This window comes from Muntiacus reevesi, chromosome 20, assembly GCF_963930625.1.
Source record: "Muntiacus reevesi chromosome 20, mMunRee1.1, whole genome shotgun sequence".
NCBI classification, from domain to species: Eukaryota; Metazoa; Chordata; class Mammalia; order Artiodactyla; family Cervidae; genus Muntiacus; species Muntiacus reevesi.
The window spans coordinates 41120385-41133692 of NC_089268.1; the positions used below are offsets into that span (position 1 = coordinate 41120385).

Consider the following 13308-nt stretch of genomic DNA (forward strand, 5'->3'; position numbering starts at 1 on the left):
TTTTTTTTTTTTTTGGCCTTTATGCTACCAAGAATGTTCTTATGACTTTACGTTAGTTGCCATTATTGATGGTTTCCTTGGGATAGTTCCTTAGCAGTAATTTCTGAATTTAAGCATTTTCAAGTTTTAAGACTCTTGACACTTGTTGCCAAATTACTTTCCAATAAAGTCATACCAGTTTATATTTCCAGAGGTGCAGTGTAGGAGAGACCTACTTCCATAAAATTTTGCTAGTGCCCAGAATTTTGAAAAAAGGAGGAATATTTGCCAGTTGATTATGAGAACCGGTGTCTTTCCGCATGTTGGGTTATTTTGGGTGGGGTGGGCATGGGACAGTGCATTATTTGTAAATCATACCATCTTGAAGGATCGTTCCTCTGTAGATAGTAACGTTTGAAATTTAACGAACAGTTGACATTTGAGAAATAAGACTAAATCAAGAAGCATGAAATCATTTGAGTAATTCCAAAAGAGTAATGCTATGAGAAAATGGTCATGATCAAAGTAAAAAATAAAAAAAGAGCAAAGTATGAGAGTAACCGTAGTGTAATCCCATTCCTGTAAATTTGGTTTTTTTCCTTCTTCCTCTCTTGTTTCATCCTCCTCTGGGATGCAGAAAGGGTACAGTATATTTCCGAATGGTCTTAATTAGAATTCATGGAGTAATCCTAGTTCTGGAGAAACTGGCTGACTGAAGTCTTCACGTCAGACTGCCATTTCCCACAAAGCTCTGAAGCCTCAGAACTGCTACGACACCTGGCCAGTGGGCCCTGGAGCAGCCCTTGTGGGGGAGCAGAGCCTCGAACCCCCTCCCGCTCCCTGGGCTGCCTTGCTCCTGAGATACAGCGAGGACCTCGGGTCAGGCCGGCTTTCTGGCCTCTTGGGGCTGCCCCGAATCCCCAACCATTCAGCTCCACATATGCAGGCTGCCGTGCTAGGCTCATCTTATTCCCTCAGTGGTGTTAAATAAGCTTCCTTTCACTTAAAAAAAAAAAAAATGCAAGAGAAGGTAGAATCAGAGACCTTCTTAGGAAGGAAGAAGGTCTTAGGAAATGTATACTTTATTCTTCATGAGCGCATACGAGAAAAGTGTGGAGGTGCGAGTCCCTCAGCCCCTGGGCCCCAGCACAAGGCTGAAACGTAGAAGGGAAAAAGAGGCAGAGTGAGATTTGGCATTAAGGAGACAAACCCACGGCGACTGGTCTGGCTTCAGGAAAGCTAATGCTTTTCACCGGAGACTCCGCAAGTCCTGTGTATGTAGATTTGTTTTGGCCCAGGTTTCGAGTCTCATTTGCACAGCTCTGTATTTTTTCAGTAAAGAGAGGAACATCTGAATTCCTAATTAAGACAGTTTAGCTTAAGAACTCCTCTTTAGTGGGCCATAAATTATTCTCCTCCAAATGATTATGGGGACGCCTAAGAAAACGAAACTTGTATTTATGCACGTACATATGTTATCCCAACAAAATTAATAAGTTCATAAAGGGAGAGGGTACAACAAATGTGTCAGCAAATATAGGTCGGGGAAGGAGTGCATTGTGTTCTGCCAGACTCCGGCGAGCGGAGGTAGCACAGCCATGCATCTCGGCAGCAAGGACGTGGTAAAGCTGTCATATGGGAGGTTTGGTATTTGGACAGCATTCAATTCCTCCCCAGTTACAGAAGCAACAGGGACTCAGACAGAGAGGAAGAAAGGATGCTCTTGTTGTGCCTTGCTGGCTGATGTGCAGAAACGCAGACACGTTGATTATTAGGGGCTTACGGATGAATTTCTCTAGGGAGACAGAAGAGTGGGAATATTTAACCACGTTTCACAACAGCTTGGGTTGCCTCCATAACCAAACCGTTTTTGCAGTCTTGTGAGACACTTCCCTGCAAGGCCAGGCCAAATGATTGTTGCAAACTCAATGCACAGGGTCCCATAGGGCCTCTGGGGGTGCCTTCAGACTTCGCCAGTGCAGAGCGAGAGTGCAAGTTTTGAACTGAAAGAAATTTGAGATGATGTCTTTCCATCCTGGTCTCATTTAGTCATTCATCCCTCATGTATTCATTCAAATACCTCTTTGCAGGCTACTGGGTAGTGGCGTTAGTGGGAAAGAATCCGCTTGCCAGTGCAGGAGATGCAAGAGAAGTGTGTTCCATCCCTGGGCTGGGAAGATCCCCTGGAGGAGGATATGGCACCCCACTCCAGTATTCCCGCAGTCTCCATGCGCAGAGGAGCCTGGCAGGCTACAGTCCGTGAGGCCGCAAGGAGTTGGACGTGGCTGAGTGACAGCACACGCATGCACATGCACACGGGTACTAGTGGAGTTCTAAGCACTGGAGATATGGAATGGAAGAATGTGGGCACGGGGCCTGCCCTGATGGAGCTTACATATCTAAGGGAGATACTGTTGATGGCATCCGAACCTGGTTTGGCTTAAGAGGGGAGATGATCTGGACCATTCAAAAGGAGGCTTGGACCAGTTGCTAGTTGCAAATACCAGTGAAATAGCTTCTTCCAAAGGAGAATCATTTAAGAGTTCTTTGGACTTCATCTTCAAAAGTAGCCAAAGAATTCAAGTGAGAGGTTGTGCCAGAAAACCTTCTGTAGTTAGTGAAGTTAGGGTATAACTGAGAATATTGGGAATACCACACATACGGTTTAGGTGATGTTGGTTTAGTGGTGAGGCAACAGTGGTTGTAAAATGAAAGTAATTAACAGGTGCACACTCTGTTGGGGCAACAGGTGTTCAACCTAGAAAAAGGTTTCTTAATGGATTTCTTATGACGTCGCTGTGTCTTGGGTTTAACTTTGAAACAAATTAAAAAATTGAAAAAAGAAAAGGCTTAGAGTGCATCTGAAATGAGAGACTGGAGAAACCAGTGGAGAAAGACCTGTTGATCTGGAAGGCAGAGGCAAAAAGAGCCAGAGGATAGGGACCAGCAGTGAGGCTGTGACTATTGACGGGAGGACCAGATTGGGAAATGCAGAGAGAAGACAAGTGTCAAACTTGGCTGGATGCCCAGTTGTCAGGGTCTGTAAAAATCTTGCAGCCATTGATCTCTCAGTTTCAGTTCACTTCAGTTGTTCAGTTGTGTCTGACTCTTTGTGACCCCGTAGACTGCAGCACACAAGGCTTCCCTGTCCATCACCAACTCACGGAGTTTACTCAAACTCATGTCCATTGAGTCGGTGATGCCATCCAACCATCTCATCTTCTGTCATCCCCTTCTCCTCCTGCCTTCAATCTTTCCCAGCATCAGGGTTTTTTCAAATGAGTCAGTTCTTCGCCTCAGGTGGCCAAATATTGAAGCTCCAGCATCAGTCCTTCCAGTGAATATTCAGGACTGATTTCCTTTAGGATGGACTGGTTCGATCTCCTTGCAGTCCAAGGGACTCTCAAGTGTCTTTTCCAACACCACAGATCAAAAGCATCAATTCTTCAGCGCTCAGCTTTCTTTATGGTCCAACTCTCACATCCATACATGACTACTGGAAAAACCATTGCTTTGATGAGATGGACTTTTGTTGGCAAAAAAGTCTCAGTGTAGGTAACAGAAGCAGTTGTTGTTGTTTAGCCACCCAGTCATGTCCGACTCTTTGCAGCCCCATGGACTGCAGCACACCAGGCCTCCCTGTCCCTCACCATCTCCTGAAGTTTGCCCAAGTTCATGTTCATTACATCGGTGATGCCTTCCACCCATCTCATCCTCTGATGCCCTCTTCTCCTTCTGCCCTCAATCTTTTCCAGCATCAGGGACTTGAGTCGTCTGTTCATGTCAGGTGACCAAAATACTGAAGCTTCAGCATCAGTCCTTCCAGTGAATATTCAGGGTTTGTCTCCCTTAAAATTGATTGGTTTGATCTCCTTGCTGCCCAAGGGACTTTCAGGAGTCTTCTCCAGCACCACAGTTCGAAGGCATCAAGTTCTTTGATGTGTTTCTGCCTTCTTTACAGTCCAGCTCTTACAACTGTGAGTGACCACTGGGAAGACCATAGCCTTGATTATATGGACCTTTGTCTGCAGAGTGATGTCTCTGCTTTTCAACACACTGTTTAGGTTTGTCTTTGCTTTAGGAGTAGTGCACACTGTCAGTAATCTGTATTTTAACAAATGGTGCAATGGGTGCGTTTTACTCTGTGACTATATAAACACTTAGACAGAAGAGTGGATGGCTCACAGGGCAGGGTGGTACTCTGTTTTTTTCAACTGCCACTCAAAGGAAGAACCGAGGTGGTATTGTCCCCAGAACACATTGACCTTACTCTAACTTTGACTAATTATTTCCCTGTTCCCACCTTATCCACCATCCTTAGAGAGGGAGACAGATGATATAATTAATTTTCCCTTCTGTGGGCAAGAGCCATTAATTTTAGTTAACCTTACACAGGTTCAAGTTCTGGATCCAAAGAGTCTCCAGTTGTCACCTCTTGGCCTCTTTGGTTTTTTGATACCCTTCCCCTCAGCTTGTTTGTGGGATTGTGGTTCTTCTTACCTTCCTCCCTCCATTCCTGGATGCTTTTAGTGGTCTCTTAGATAATAAAATCCACTCAGAGATTTATTTTACCTCCTTTGACCTTCAACAGGGGTTTGGTAAAGGCTACATTTTTGGCTTTGGATTTACTATCATGGAGGGACCCTTTTTCTCTGTATTCTTTCTTCCTAGTCACCTTATTCTGGTGCTCAAACGTCTATCATATATATGACTCAAATACTTTTGCTTTCTTTGACAAGCCCAGTTCATTTAGTTTAGTTGTCCATCCCACTCCCTAACCCAACCCACCCAGACCCACCAGCACACACACTGGGATCTGCAATGCCCATTTCCATGGTTAAGAAAACCCTATGGATGTTTATTAAATCTTTAAAATAGATATCTTCTCCTAAATTATCTTTTAGAATAAATATGTTCTTCCTTTCTCTATACTAGTTTCTTCCATTTGAAGGTAGTCTGCATAACTCATAGCCAGTTTGGGGAAAGGTATTATTTTGAGACAGCCTTTCCCCATGGCTCAGTGGTAAAGAATCCCCCTGCCAGTGCAGGAGATGCCAGTTTGATCCCTGTATTGAGAAGATCCCTTGGAGAAGGAACCCACTCCAGTATTCTTACCTGGGAAATTCCATGGACAGAGGAGCTAGACAGGCTACAGTCCATGGGGTCACAAAGAGCTGGACACAACTGAGCAACTAAACAACGAAAAATTACTTTGAGACACTTAATGATATTTTTCATGGCAAAATGAAAACGTAGAGACAAAGACTCCAGGGTACATAGTGTTTTATATGTAGGCATAGGTTTTCAAAACTATTTTGGAGTGTATTCGAGTATCTAAAATAATGTACCAGACTTCTGTATAAAGTATTTTATTCTTTCAAGAGTCTCATAAATAATATAATTTACTGTGTCAATGTGCAAGCATTCACATAGTTCTTTTACCTTTCCTGAAATGAGGTAGAATATTTTGTCATATGACAGTGAAACACATGAGAAAATGTTTGATACCAAAGCCTACCTTTTTTTTTTTTTTTTTTTTTTGCTTTCCATGTTGGGATGCTAAAGTAGAATGCTGCAGAAATTTCTTCCCTTCTAATACACTAACACTGCTCTCAGTGTTGGCAAACTGTACTATCCAAAGTGTGAGTGATGACTAAACGTAAAAATATCAAAGTGTCAGTATTCAGTGGTACTTTTCGAATTACTCTTCTTTTTTCCTCTTAGAGTTTATCAAATGAGATGAAGCTTTTAAATATGTTTTCTAAATTCTAGACTGTTACCTACTATAGCCTTTGCTGTTAGAGTATGTAGAGGTGAAAGATGAAAGTGAAAGTCGTTCAGTTATGTCCAACTCTTTGCAACCCCATGGGCTATGCAGTCCATGGAATTCTCCAGGCCAGAATGCTGGAGTGGGTAGCCTTTCCCTTCTCCAGGGGATCTTCTCAACCCAGGGATTGAACCCAGGTCTCCCACATTGCAGGCGGATTCTTTACCAGCTGAGTCACAAGGGAAGCCCTTAGAGATGGAAGGGAGCATGAAAATCATTTAGACCCCTTACCCCGCTAACTTCAGGACCCCCTCAAAACTCTTTAGTGCCTTCATTTCACCAAGGTTCAAATACCGAGTCATTGATTGTTCATTGATTGTTAAAAGAACCATTATCATGATAAGATTTAGAAATACACAGTATACAGACATTTTGGGGAATAATGTACTTTCTTGAGTTAGCAAGAAACGGAAGACTCATGCCTCTAGAAGCCAAGCGGAATCGAGAAGGATTATGATTATCTCTTTAGATTAAATGAGAACTACATCAGTAATATTTTTTTAGATTTTTACTGTCTGAATAAAATTTGGGAAGGTTGTTTCTAGGACTTGGCAATTGACTCTGCCTCCTGTTTTCTCTTTGGGAGTACTCTTTCTTCTTTCTCATTTTTCTTTAAAGTGAGGACAGCAGGTCACTGTGAGGATTATATGCATATAAACTTTTAGAACATTTTCTGTCCTGGTGCCTGGTTAAAGCATCTGCTACTGCTAATTCTTCTCTGTTGTTTCTCTGTGCTACTTCACACTCTTGTTTTTTTTTTTTTTTTTTCTTTTTTTCTGGTAGAGATTTTTCTTGAGTAGCTAAAATAAATAAATATAACCAAACAAAACAAGCAACTGAGTGCTGATACCATATGCTTTATAAGCTGGGGGCACATTTGGTTCCCTTGGCAGAGATGTGAGCCTTTGAGTGCATCTATGGCTGAACTCAAGTTCAAGTGGAACGCCCTGGGTCTGGGGATCAGGGGAGCTTTGAACAAAGTACTCACTTTGTGCCTCCAAGTTTTCTATGAAATATCTGTTTCGTGAGTGGGCTACTCTCTGAGGCGTCTTCCACTTCTGAAAAAGATCGTCAGCTGACACCCTTGATGTTTGAAGGCTTTGAAGTCCCCTTAGAAAAGAACCTGTGAAAAGCCCCAGTCACCATTTCTGTTCTCGCCGTGTGTTTGTTGTGTGTGTATTGAGTGTTTTCTGGTTTTTTTCCTCCTTCATGTTCAGGTGGAGCTAAAGAATGACCTGCTCCTCCAGTGTGGCGATGGTGATACAAAATAAAGCCAAACAAATCACTGCTTCCCTGTATCAAGGCAACCCCCTCCAGATGCCGAACCTCTTAAACGGGTATTCAGATGGCATAGGACGAGCACTTTGCTTGCCACTGAAATACAGCCATCTCTGGAGTGAAATTTGGCAGCTGTGTAGCAGTCGAGCTGCAGCACTTATATGACAGTTTGGGGAAAGGAGGGAGACAGAAATAGCAGATTCCAAAATAATCCAATTAAAAGAGCTGGGAAAGCAGAGTTGGGCAACAGGAAGGGAGGATAGGATGCCCCGAAGCTGGATTATCTCTGTGGGTTAGAAAGGATAGACTTCAGGTTCAGAAGCTCAATGGTGGCCACACTCAATAATCTCCTACACCCGCCGGAGAGGGGGCTTGTCTGCTAGGCCACTGGACTATAATCTTGTGATTTTTCTCTCTCTGTTCCCAGTGGTCTAATTACTAGGCTGTGTTGGCACTTAAATAAATCTGTCTTTTAGAGCCACCTCCTCCTTTTGCCCCCTGCATAGGATAATATCATGGTGCAGTATTTATGACACCAGAATGTACCATGCTGAACAGTTGTTATATTAAAGCACCTTTTAAATGGCTCAGGCAAAATGATCTTGCAGATCAGAAAGGACAGCCCCCACCACCTCCAAAAAAGAAAGGACAACCCTTATATTTAATTCAAAGATCTTTGCAGTAACAGTGACTGGGAAGAAGATTCAAGAAATGGGCCTGGCAGACGAATGCAGTTGGATAAAAACGGCAACTTCTTCAGATTTTTCTAGGGGTGCAAGTTACCATCGTGATAAATATTCGAATAAGATCATGGAAGTTGTAGTAAAATTGAAAAAATTGAAAAATATTCAACAGTGTGCACAAAACAATTTTTTTAAAGTCCAGAGGATAGAATTGTCAACGTAGAAATAATCAGATCATCAGTTCATAGGACATCAGATCTCTCGAGAGGGAGATTCCAGGGAATAAAGGGAGCAGATACTAATGGAACCAGGGCAGAGAAGAGAGAACTTTTAAAATATATATATATATAGGGAAAATTTAAAAGTATGCAGTTTCATTTAGAAGCACATAAAAATCTGAGATTTTTTTTTTTAAATCTATGAAACAGAGATAATTATACCTAATAGGTATGCTGTGATCAAGTGTGGGAATGCTTCAAAACTGTATGATGAGTTGTAAGGCCTTTTGCATATGTTATTTTGTAAATATGTGGCATTATTATGGAGAAGCTGATAGGGAGAGTAATCCCCTGTGTGTGCAAGAATAACTTAGAGGACCAACCACTTGGAGGAAAAATCTATTGTGAATAATTTTAAAATATATGTGAATTTTTTTTTTTTGACTCCTCATTTTTCTGGCCCAGAAATTCTGTTTACGGTATTTTTCTAAAAATTTTCCAGCTAGCTCTGTTAACAGAGTTGTCCACTCTCTGTTGAGCTAGAAACCACATGATTTTATAGTAAATATTGCTTCTTAGTAAACTTTGAATAACAGACTAAAAAAAAAGAATGTTGTCTTGTTTTATTTAATAATCCTCATCTCAGGAAAATCCCATGGACGGAGGAACCTGGTAGGCTGCAGTCCATGGGGTCGCTAAGAGTCGGACACGACTGAGCGACTTCACTTTCACTTTTCACTTTCATGCATTGGAGAAGGAAATGGCAACCCACTCCAGTGTTCTTGCCTGGAGGATCCCAGGGACGGGGGAGCCTGGTGGGCTGCCGTCTATGGGGTCGCACAGAGTCGGACACGACTGAAGCGACTTAGCAGCAGCAGCAGCATCTCAGAAGGTTTGGACAGAACTAGGAGGGGGTCTGTGAGAGAGACAAGAGCTAAATAAGTAGGGTGATAAGTGATGAAGACTTTGCCACGGAAAAGGTGAAGCACAGTAAATTTCTCCACAGTGTGGGCTGGCATGCTGAAATTCCCTTTATGCAGCAGCCCATCTGTCTCATTAGCTTCTGTGTCTCTTAATCACAGACTCCATGAAGTGTCTACTTGGCTCTTTTAAAGCATTTTATCTTAATCTGCTACAAAAGTTAACGAAAGGAAATCAACTGGATTAGATGCTGTTTGTGTGTATTCCCATGCTAGTTGGGGGTGTGGAACGAGCTCTATTTATAAGTGAATATTACCATAGAGGCCAGTCTGTATGCATATGAGTGTATTTGCATATTGCACTCATGTACATGTGTGCATTTGTGTGGGTATCCACAGACACGGCCCATAGGTGCATCTGCTCTATACACCCTTCTGTGGAAAAGACACATTGATGTTAATTAGAAAGGATGATACCAAATAGTGAAAATAGAATTCCTTTTAGCAGCCGTTACTATTATAATTAAAGTGCTTGATACAACATTGTGTGTGCAGGAGAGTTTGCTTATTCATCCTTTAGAACAATAGTAGGAGTTAAATATTAACAGATTTAAGTGTCAATAAGTGTATAAAAATAGGCATTCCGTATTGTGTGCAGGTCTTGCAATACAAACGTGTCTGCTTGCTTGTAATTCAAAATGCTTTGGATAAAGAATGTTGCAGAGTGCAATTTGTGGCAGAAAATGTGCCCCGGTTGTTTGTTTATTATTCCTGAGAATGTTTGCAGGACTGAACTATCACATGTAGAAAAGAACAGCTTTGTTTGGAAAATGCAGTAGGAGCAGTACAAGAAAATTGAATTAAGTAAAGAAACTTAGGGAGACCATCTTTGATGGATGATGCTTCTTATTTGCTCTTCATTATTCCCTGTGAAGGAATAAAAACTATGAAATTGGATTTGAAAACTGGATTAAGACAAATGGCTTCTCAAAATTTTTTTTAACCTTAACTGTTAGCAATTTTTTTAGCAAAGCACAGAGTCACTATATAAAGAGTCTATGTTTACTACATTAGATCTTCCTAAACAGTGTGTCCTTGAGGTTTGATTTTAGGGATTAGTTTAGAAGATGCAGAGGCAGAGTGTATCTGGTAACTGTGTGATGGTATTTGTCTCTATTTATTTCATATACCTACTATTTTTGTAGAGTGAGCAGTGCAGTAAAAGGGAGGACAAAACGCTGTTTTTCTTAAGCAAGTCTTTACTGCCTACCTGTCACCCTACATTTTCTTCTGCAGGTAAAATTTACAGTCTTACCATTTGACCCATCACTATACAGGTTTCCCCACTACCCGCAAGTCGAGAGTGCCTGTGAAAAATCTTAACGTAAGCTGAAATGGCTTTAAAGTGAAGAAGCTATTACCTTAGGACACATCTTGCTAACGGCTGCACAAAATAAATGGAGAGAAAGCACAGATGCTCACAGATGGAGTTCAGATCTCTGGGGTGGGGATGCTAAGGTGCTGACTGTAGTTCCCAGGAAGGAGCTTGGCAGTGCCGCTCTTTTGCTGGGGGTGTTAACTGCTGCTGCAAAACCAGTGTTGAAACTGTGTTCACTTTTCAGCTGTTTTCGTGAAAGCCAAAATCCTCTTCGGATTTCTTTCCATTAGCAAAAATAGGTGCTAATATAGGCCTTTCGTAAAAAGGAAGTATCATGAAGTGAACTTTTGAGAAGTGGGCGATACTTGTATTCTCCAAATACTTTTATCAGAGATGTATAGGCAGTCACATGAATTTCTGTTAACTAGGCTATAACATCTTGAAAAAAGGAACTGTTTTATTTGCTGTCCCTCTAGCACCTAAGCCAAGGCCCTAAGTATAATTTGTTTAATGAATGAATGAATGACTCAATCGATGTATCAGACACCTACTTTTCAAAAGTATCAGGATTCTTTAAAGATCTGGAAGGACTGAGAAATAGCCACAGATTGGAAGAGAGCCACAGCAACTAAATGTAAGGTGAAACCTGAGACTGGATCCTGAAGCAGAGAAAAGGTATTTGGAAAAATTGGTGGCATCTTAATACATTCTATAGTTTAGTTAGCAGTACTGTGTGTGTGCCCCATTGCCCAGTTGGGTCTCTTTGCAGCCCCATAAACTGTAGTCTACCAGGCTCCTCTGTCCATGGGATTATAGACTAAAGTTAATTTTCTAGTTTTGATCATTGTTGATCTAGATTTTGATCATTTGGTTATGTGCAATGTTGACCTAAAGAAAAGCTGGGTGATGGGTGCAAGGGAACGCTCCTGGTTTGGCAGCTCTCTGTGTATCTTGTTTTCCGGTTGCTACATCATGTCTGATTCTTTGCAACCCCATGAACTGCAGCACCCCAGACTTCCTTGTCCTTCACTATCTCCCAGAGTGTGCTCGAACTCATGTCCATTGAGTCAGTGATGCCATCCAATCATCTCATCCTCTGTCGCCCCCTTTTGCTTCTGCCTCCATCTTTCCCAGTATCAGAGTCTTTTTTCAGTGAGTTGGCTCTTCCCATCAGGTGGCCCTATATGTCTAAAATTATCTTTATGAAAATTTAGTTGAAGGTGCAAAACCGACCCACAGGAAGCGAGTAGAGAGTCGCACATGACAGTATGCAGCTGACAGCTTGGGATGGAGGGGCCAGCTCTGGGCTGAGTTGGTGTTGAGGGGAGTGAGAGTAGGCTTGGGATTTGAGTGGCCAGCAAGAGCTTCATTAGAGAAGGAGAACTTGATCTGCGCCTTGAGAGGAGGGGCGGACGTGACGGATGGTGCATGCTGAGAAGTTGTTCTAGTTGCAGGGACAGCGGGGACACAGGCACGAGGTGGGAATGCTGGTGAACTGTGTGGCTGAGTGATGTGTGCATTTTTCCTGGAGATCAGTGTGAAAGCGCGTTGGGCAGCTTTGGGAAAGACAGAGCGGAGCGTCATTACGACTCTGCGGAGGAGTTTGAAGTTAATAGGGCGGTTGATGCAGAACTGCAAGTTCTTGTTAAAGGAAATGACTCAGTGACATGATATATACATGCAGTTGGTGACAGGATATCCAGAGTGGCTGGAGTTGGGAACGATGGAGGTCGGTAGGTTAGGAGTTAGAAATAGGTGATGAGAGCTTATACGTCTGAGGCCTGGGTTGGGAAGGATGGGGGTATCAGAAAATATATTTTTTTAATATTTATTTGGCTGTGCTGACTTTTAGTTGCAGCACTTGGAATCTTTAGCTGTGACATGTGGGATCTAGTTCCCTGACTAGGGATCGGACCTGTGTCCTCTGCATTGGGAGTACAGATTCTTAGCCACTGGACCACAAGAGACGTTCCTGCAGCATGTAAACTTAACTTTCACATATGTTTCTAACAGTGAGAACTCTCCGTGGAACGTGAGTTTGCCCGCGGTGGATTCAAAACATGACTTAAATGGCAGTGTGTTGAATAATATGATTAGGTGTTTTTTGGAGAATGTAAAAAGAAATGATATCTTTTGGCAATGGCAGAACACTCTGGTAAGTGACTACTGGGTCCCCTTTATGGGCCTGCTGTGGGGGCACATATGTTCAAACTGGCAGGATAAAAAGTCTTTTATGTCCTTTTTAACTCCAGTACCGACTTCAGGCTTTTTTTCATAGGGAACTTATTTCAAAATTGTAATTGTAGTCAGTGGTTCTATAATACTTTGTGCAGTGGATCTTTCTACAGTCCCATAGATGCCAGTCCATTTTCCTCCCTTCTCAGAGTGCCTTTACTGCAGTGGGTGTCTCATTTTCTTTTGGCAGCCAAAGTGGAAGTCACATGCTGAGCTCAGGGAACCATTTTGAACTTGTTCTCAAAAATGTTGCAAGGCGAAGGCAAGCGAGACCCCTGCTCTGTAATCCTCAGTGGAGTTCCATAGGATGGGGAAACCCATCAAGACATCCCCTGTCAATGAGGTGGTGCACACGTATCATACAGGTTAATTCATTATTTCTTAAGGTGCCCCGTGGGAAGTGCATGACCTTTTAACCTCATGGGCCTTTCAGAGACACAGCAAAGAAATGAGCATGGAGTGTGCCAGATAATGGCTGTTGGAAGGAGCAAAGATGGAAAGCCAATTTTTAGGATTAGACCAAATCTGTTTAAATTGATAGTAGAGTTTTACTGTACCTTGTAACAACTCAATAATGAAATATGGAGGATATGTACAGAGCAAGAGGTGGAGGATAGTTAAAATTCCTTCCCTTTTTCACTCTCATCTTTCCTTCTTTAGTCTTTTTTCTCCTCTTTCCCATTAAAAGTAAACTGAAGGAAAGAATAACTGGATGTAGTGAACTAGCTGCTTTAAACAAAATTCGAGTGATGCCACTCCTGTGAATTTTGTCTAAAAATTATATAATCCT

At 42.2% G+C, this 13308-nt stretch overlaps 1 protein-coding gene across 12 annotated transcripts in view; it reads left to right on the top strand.

Annotated features, from left to right (window-relative positions):
• ATXN1 (ataxin 1) overlaps positions 1-13308 on the top strand; it is a 403803-nt gene that overhangs the window by 160180 nt on the left and 230315 nt on the right. The window lies entirely within an intron of this gene.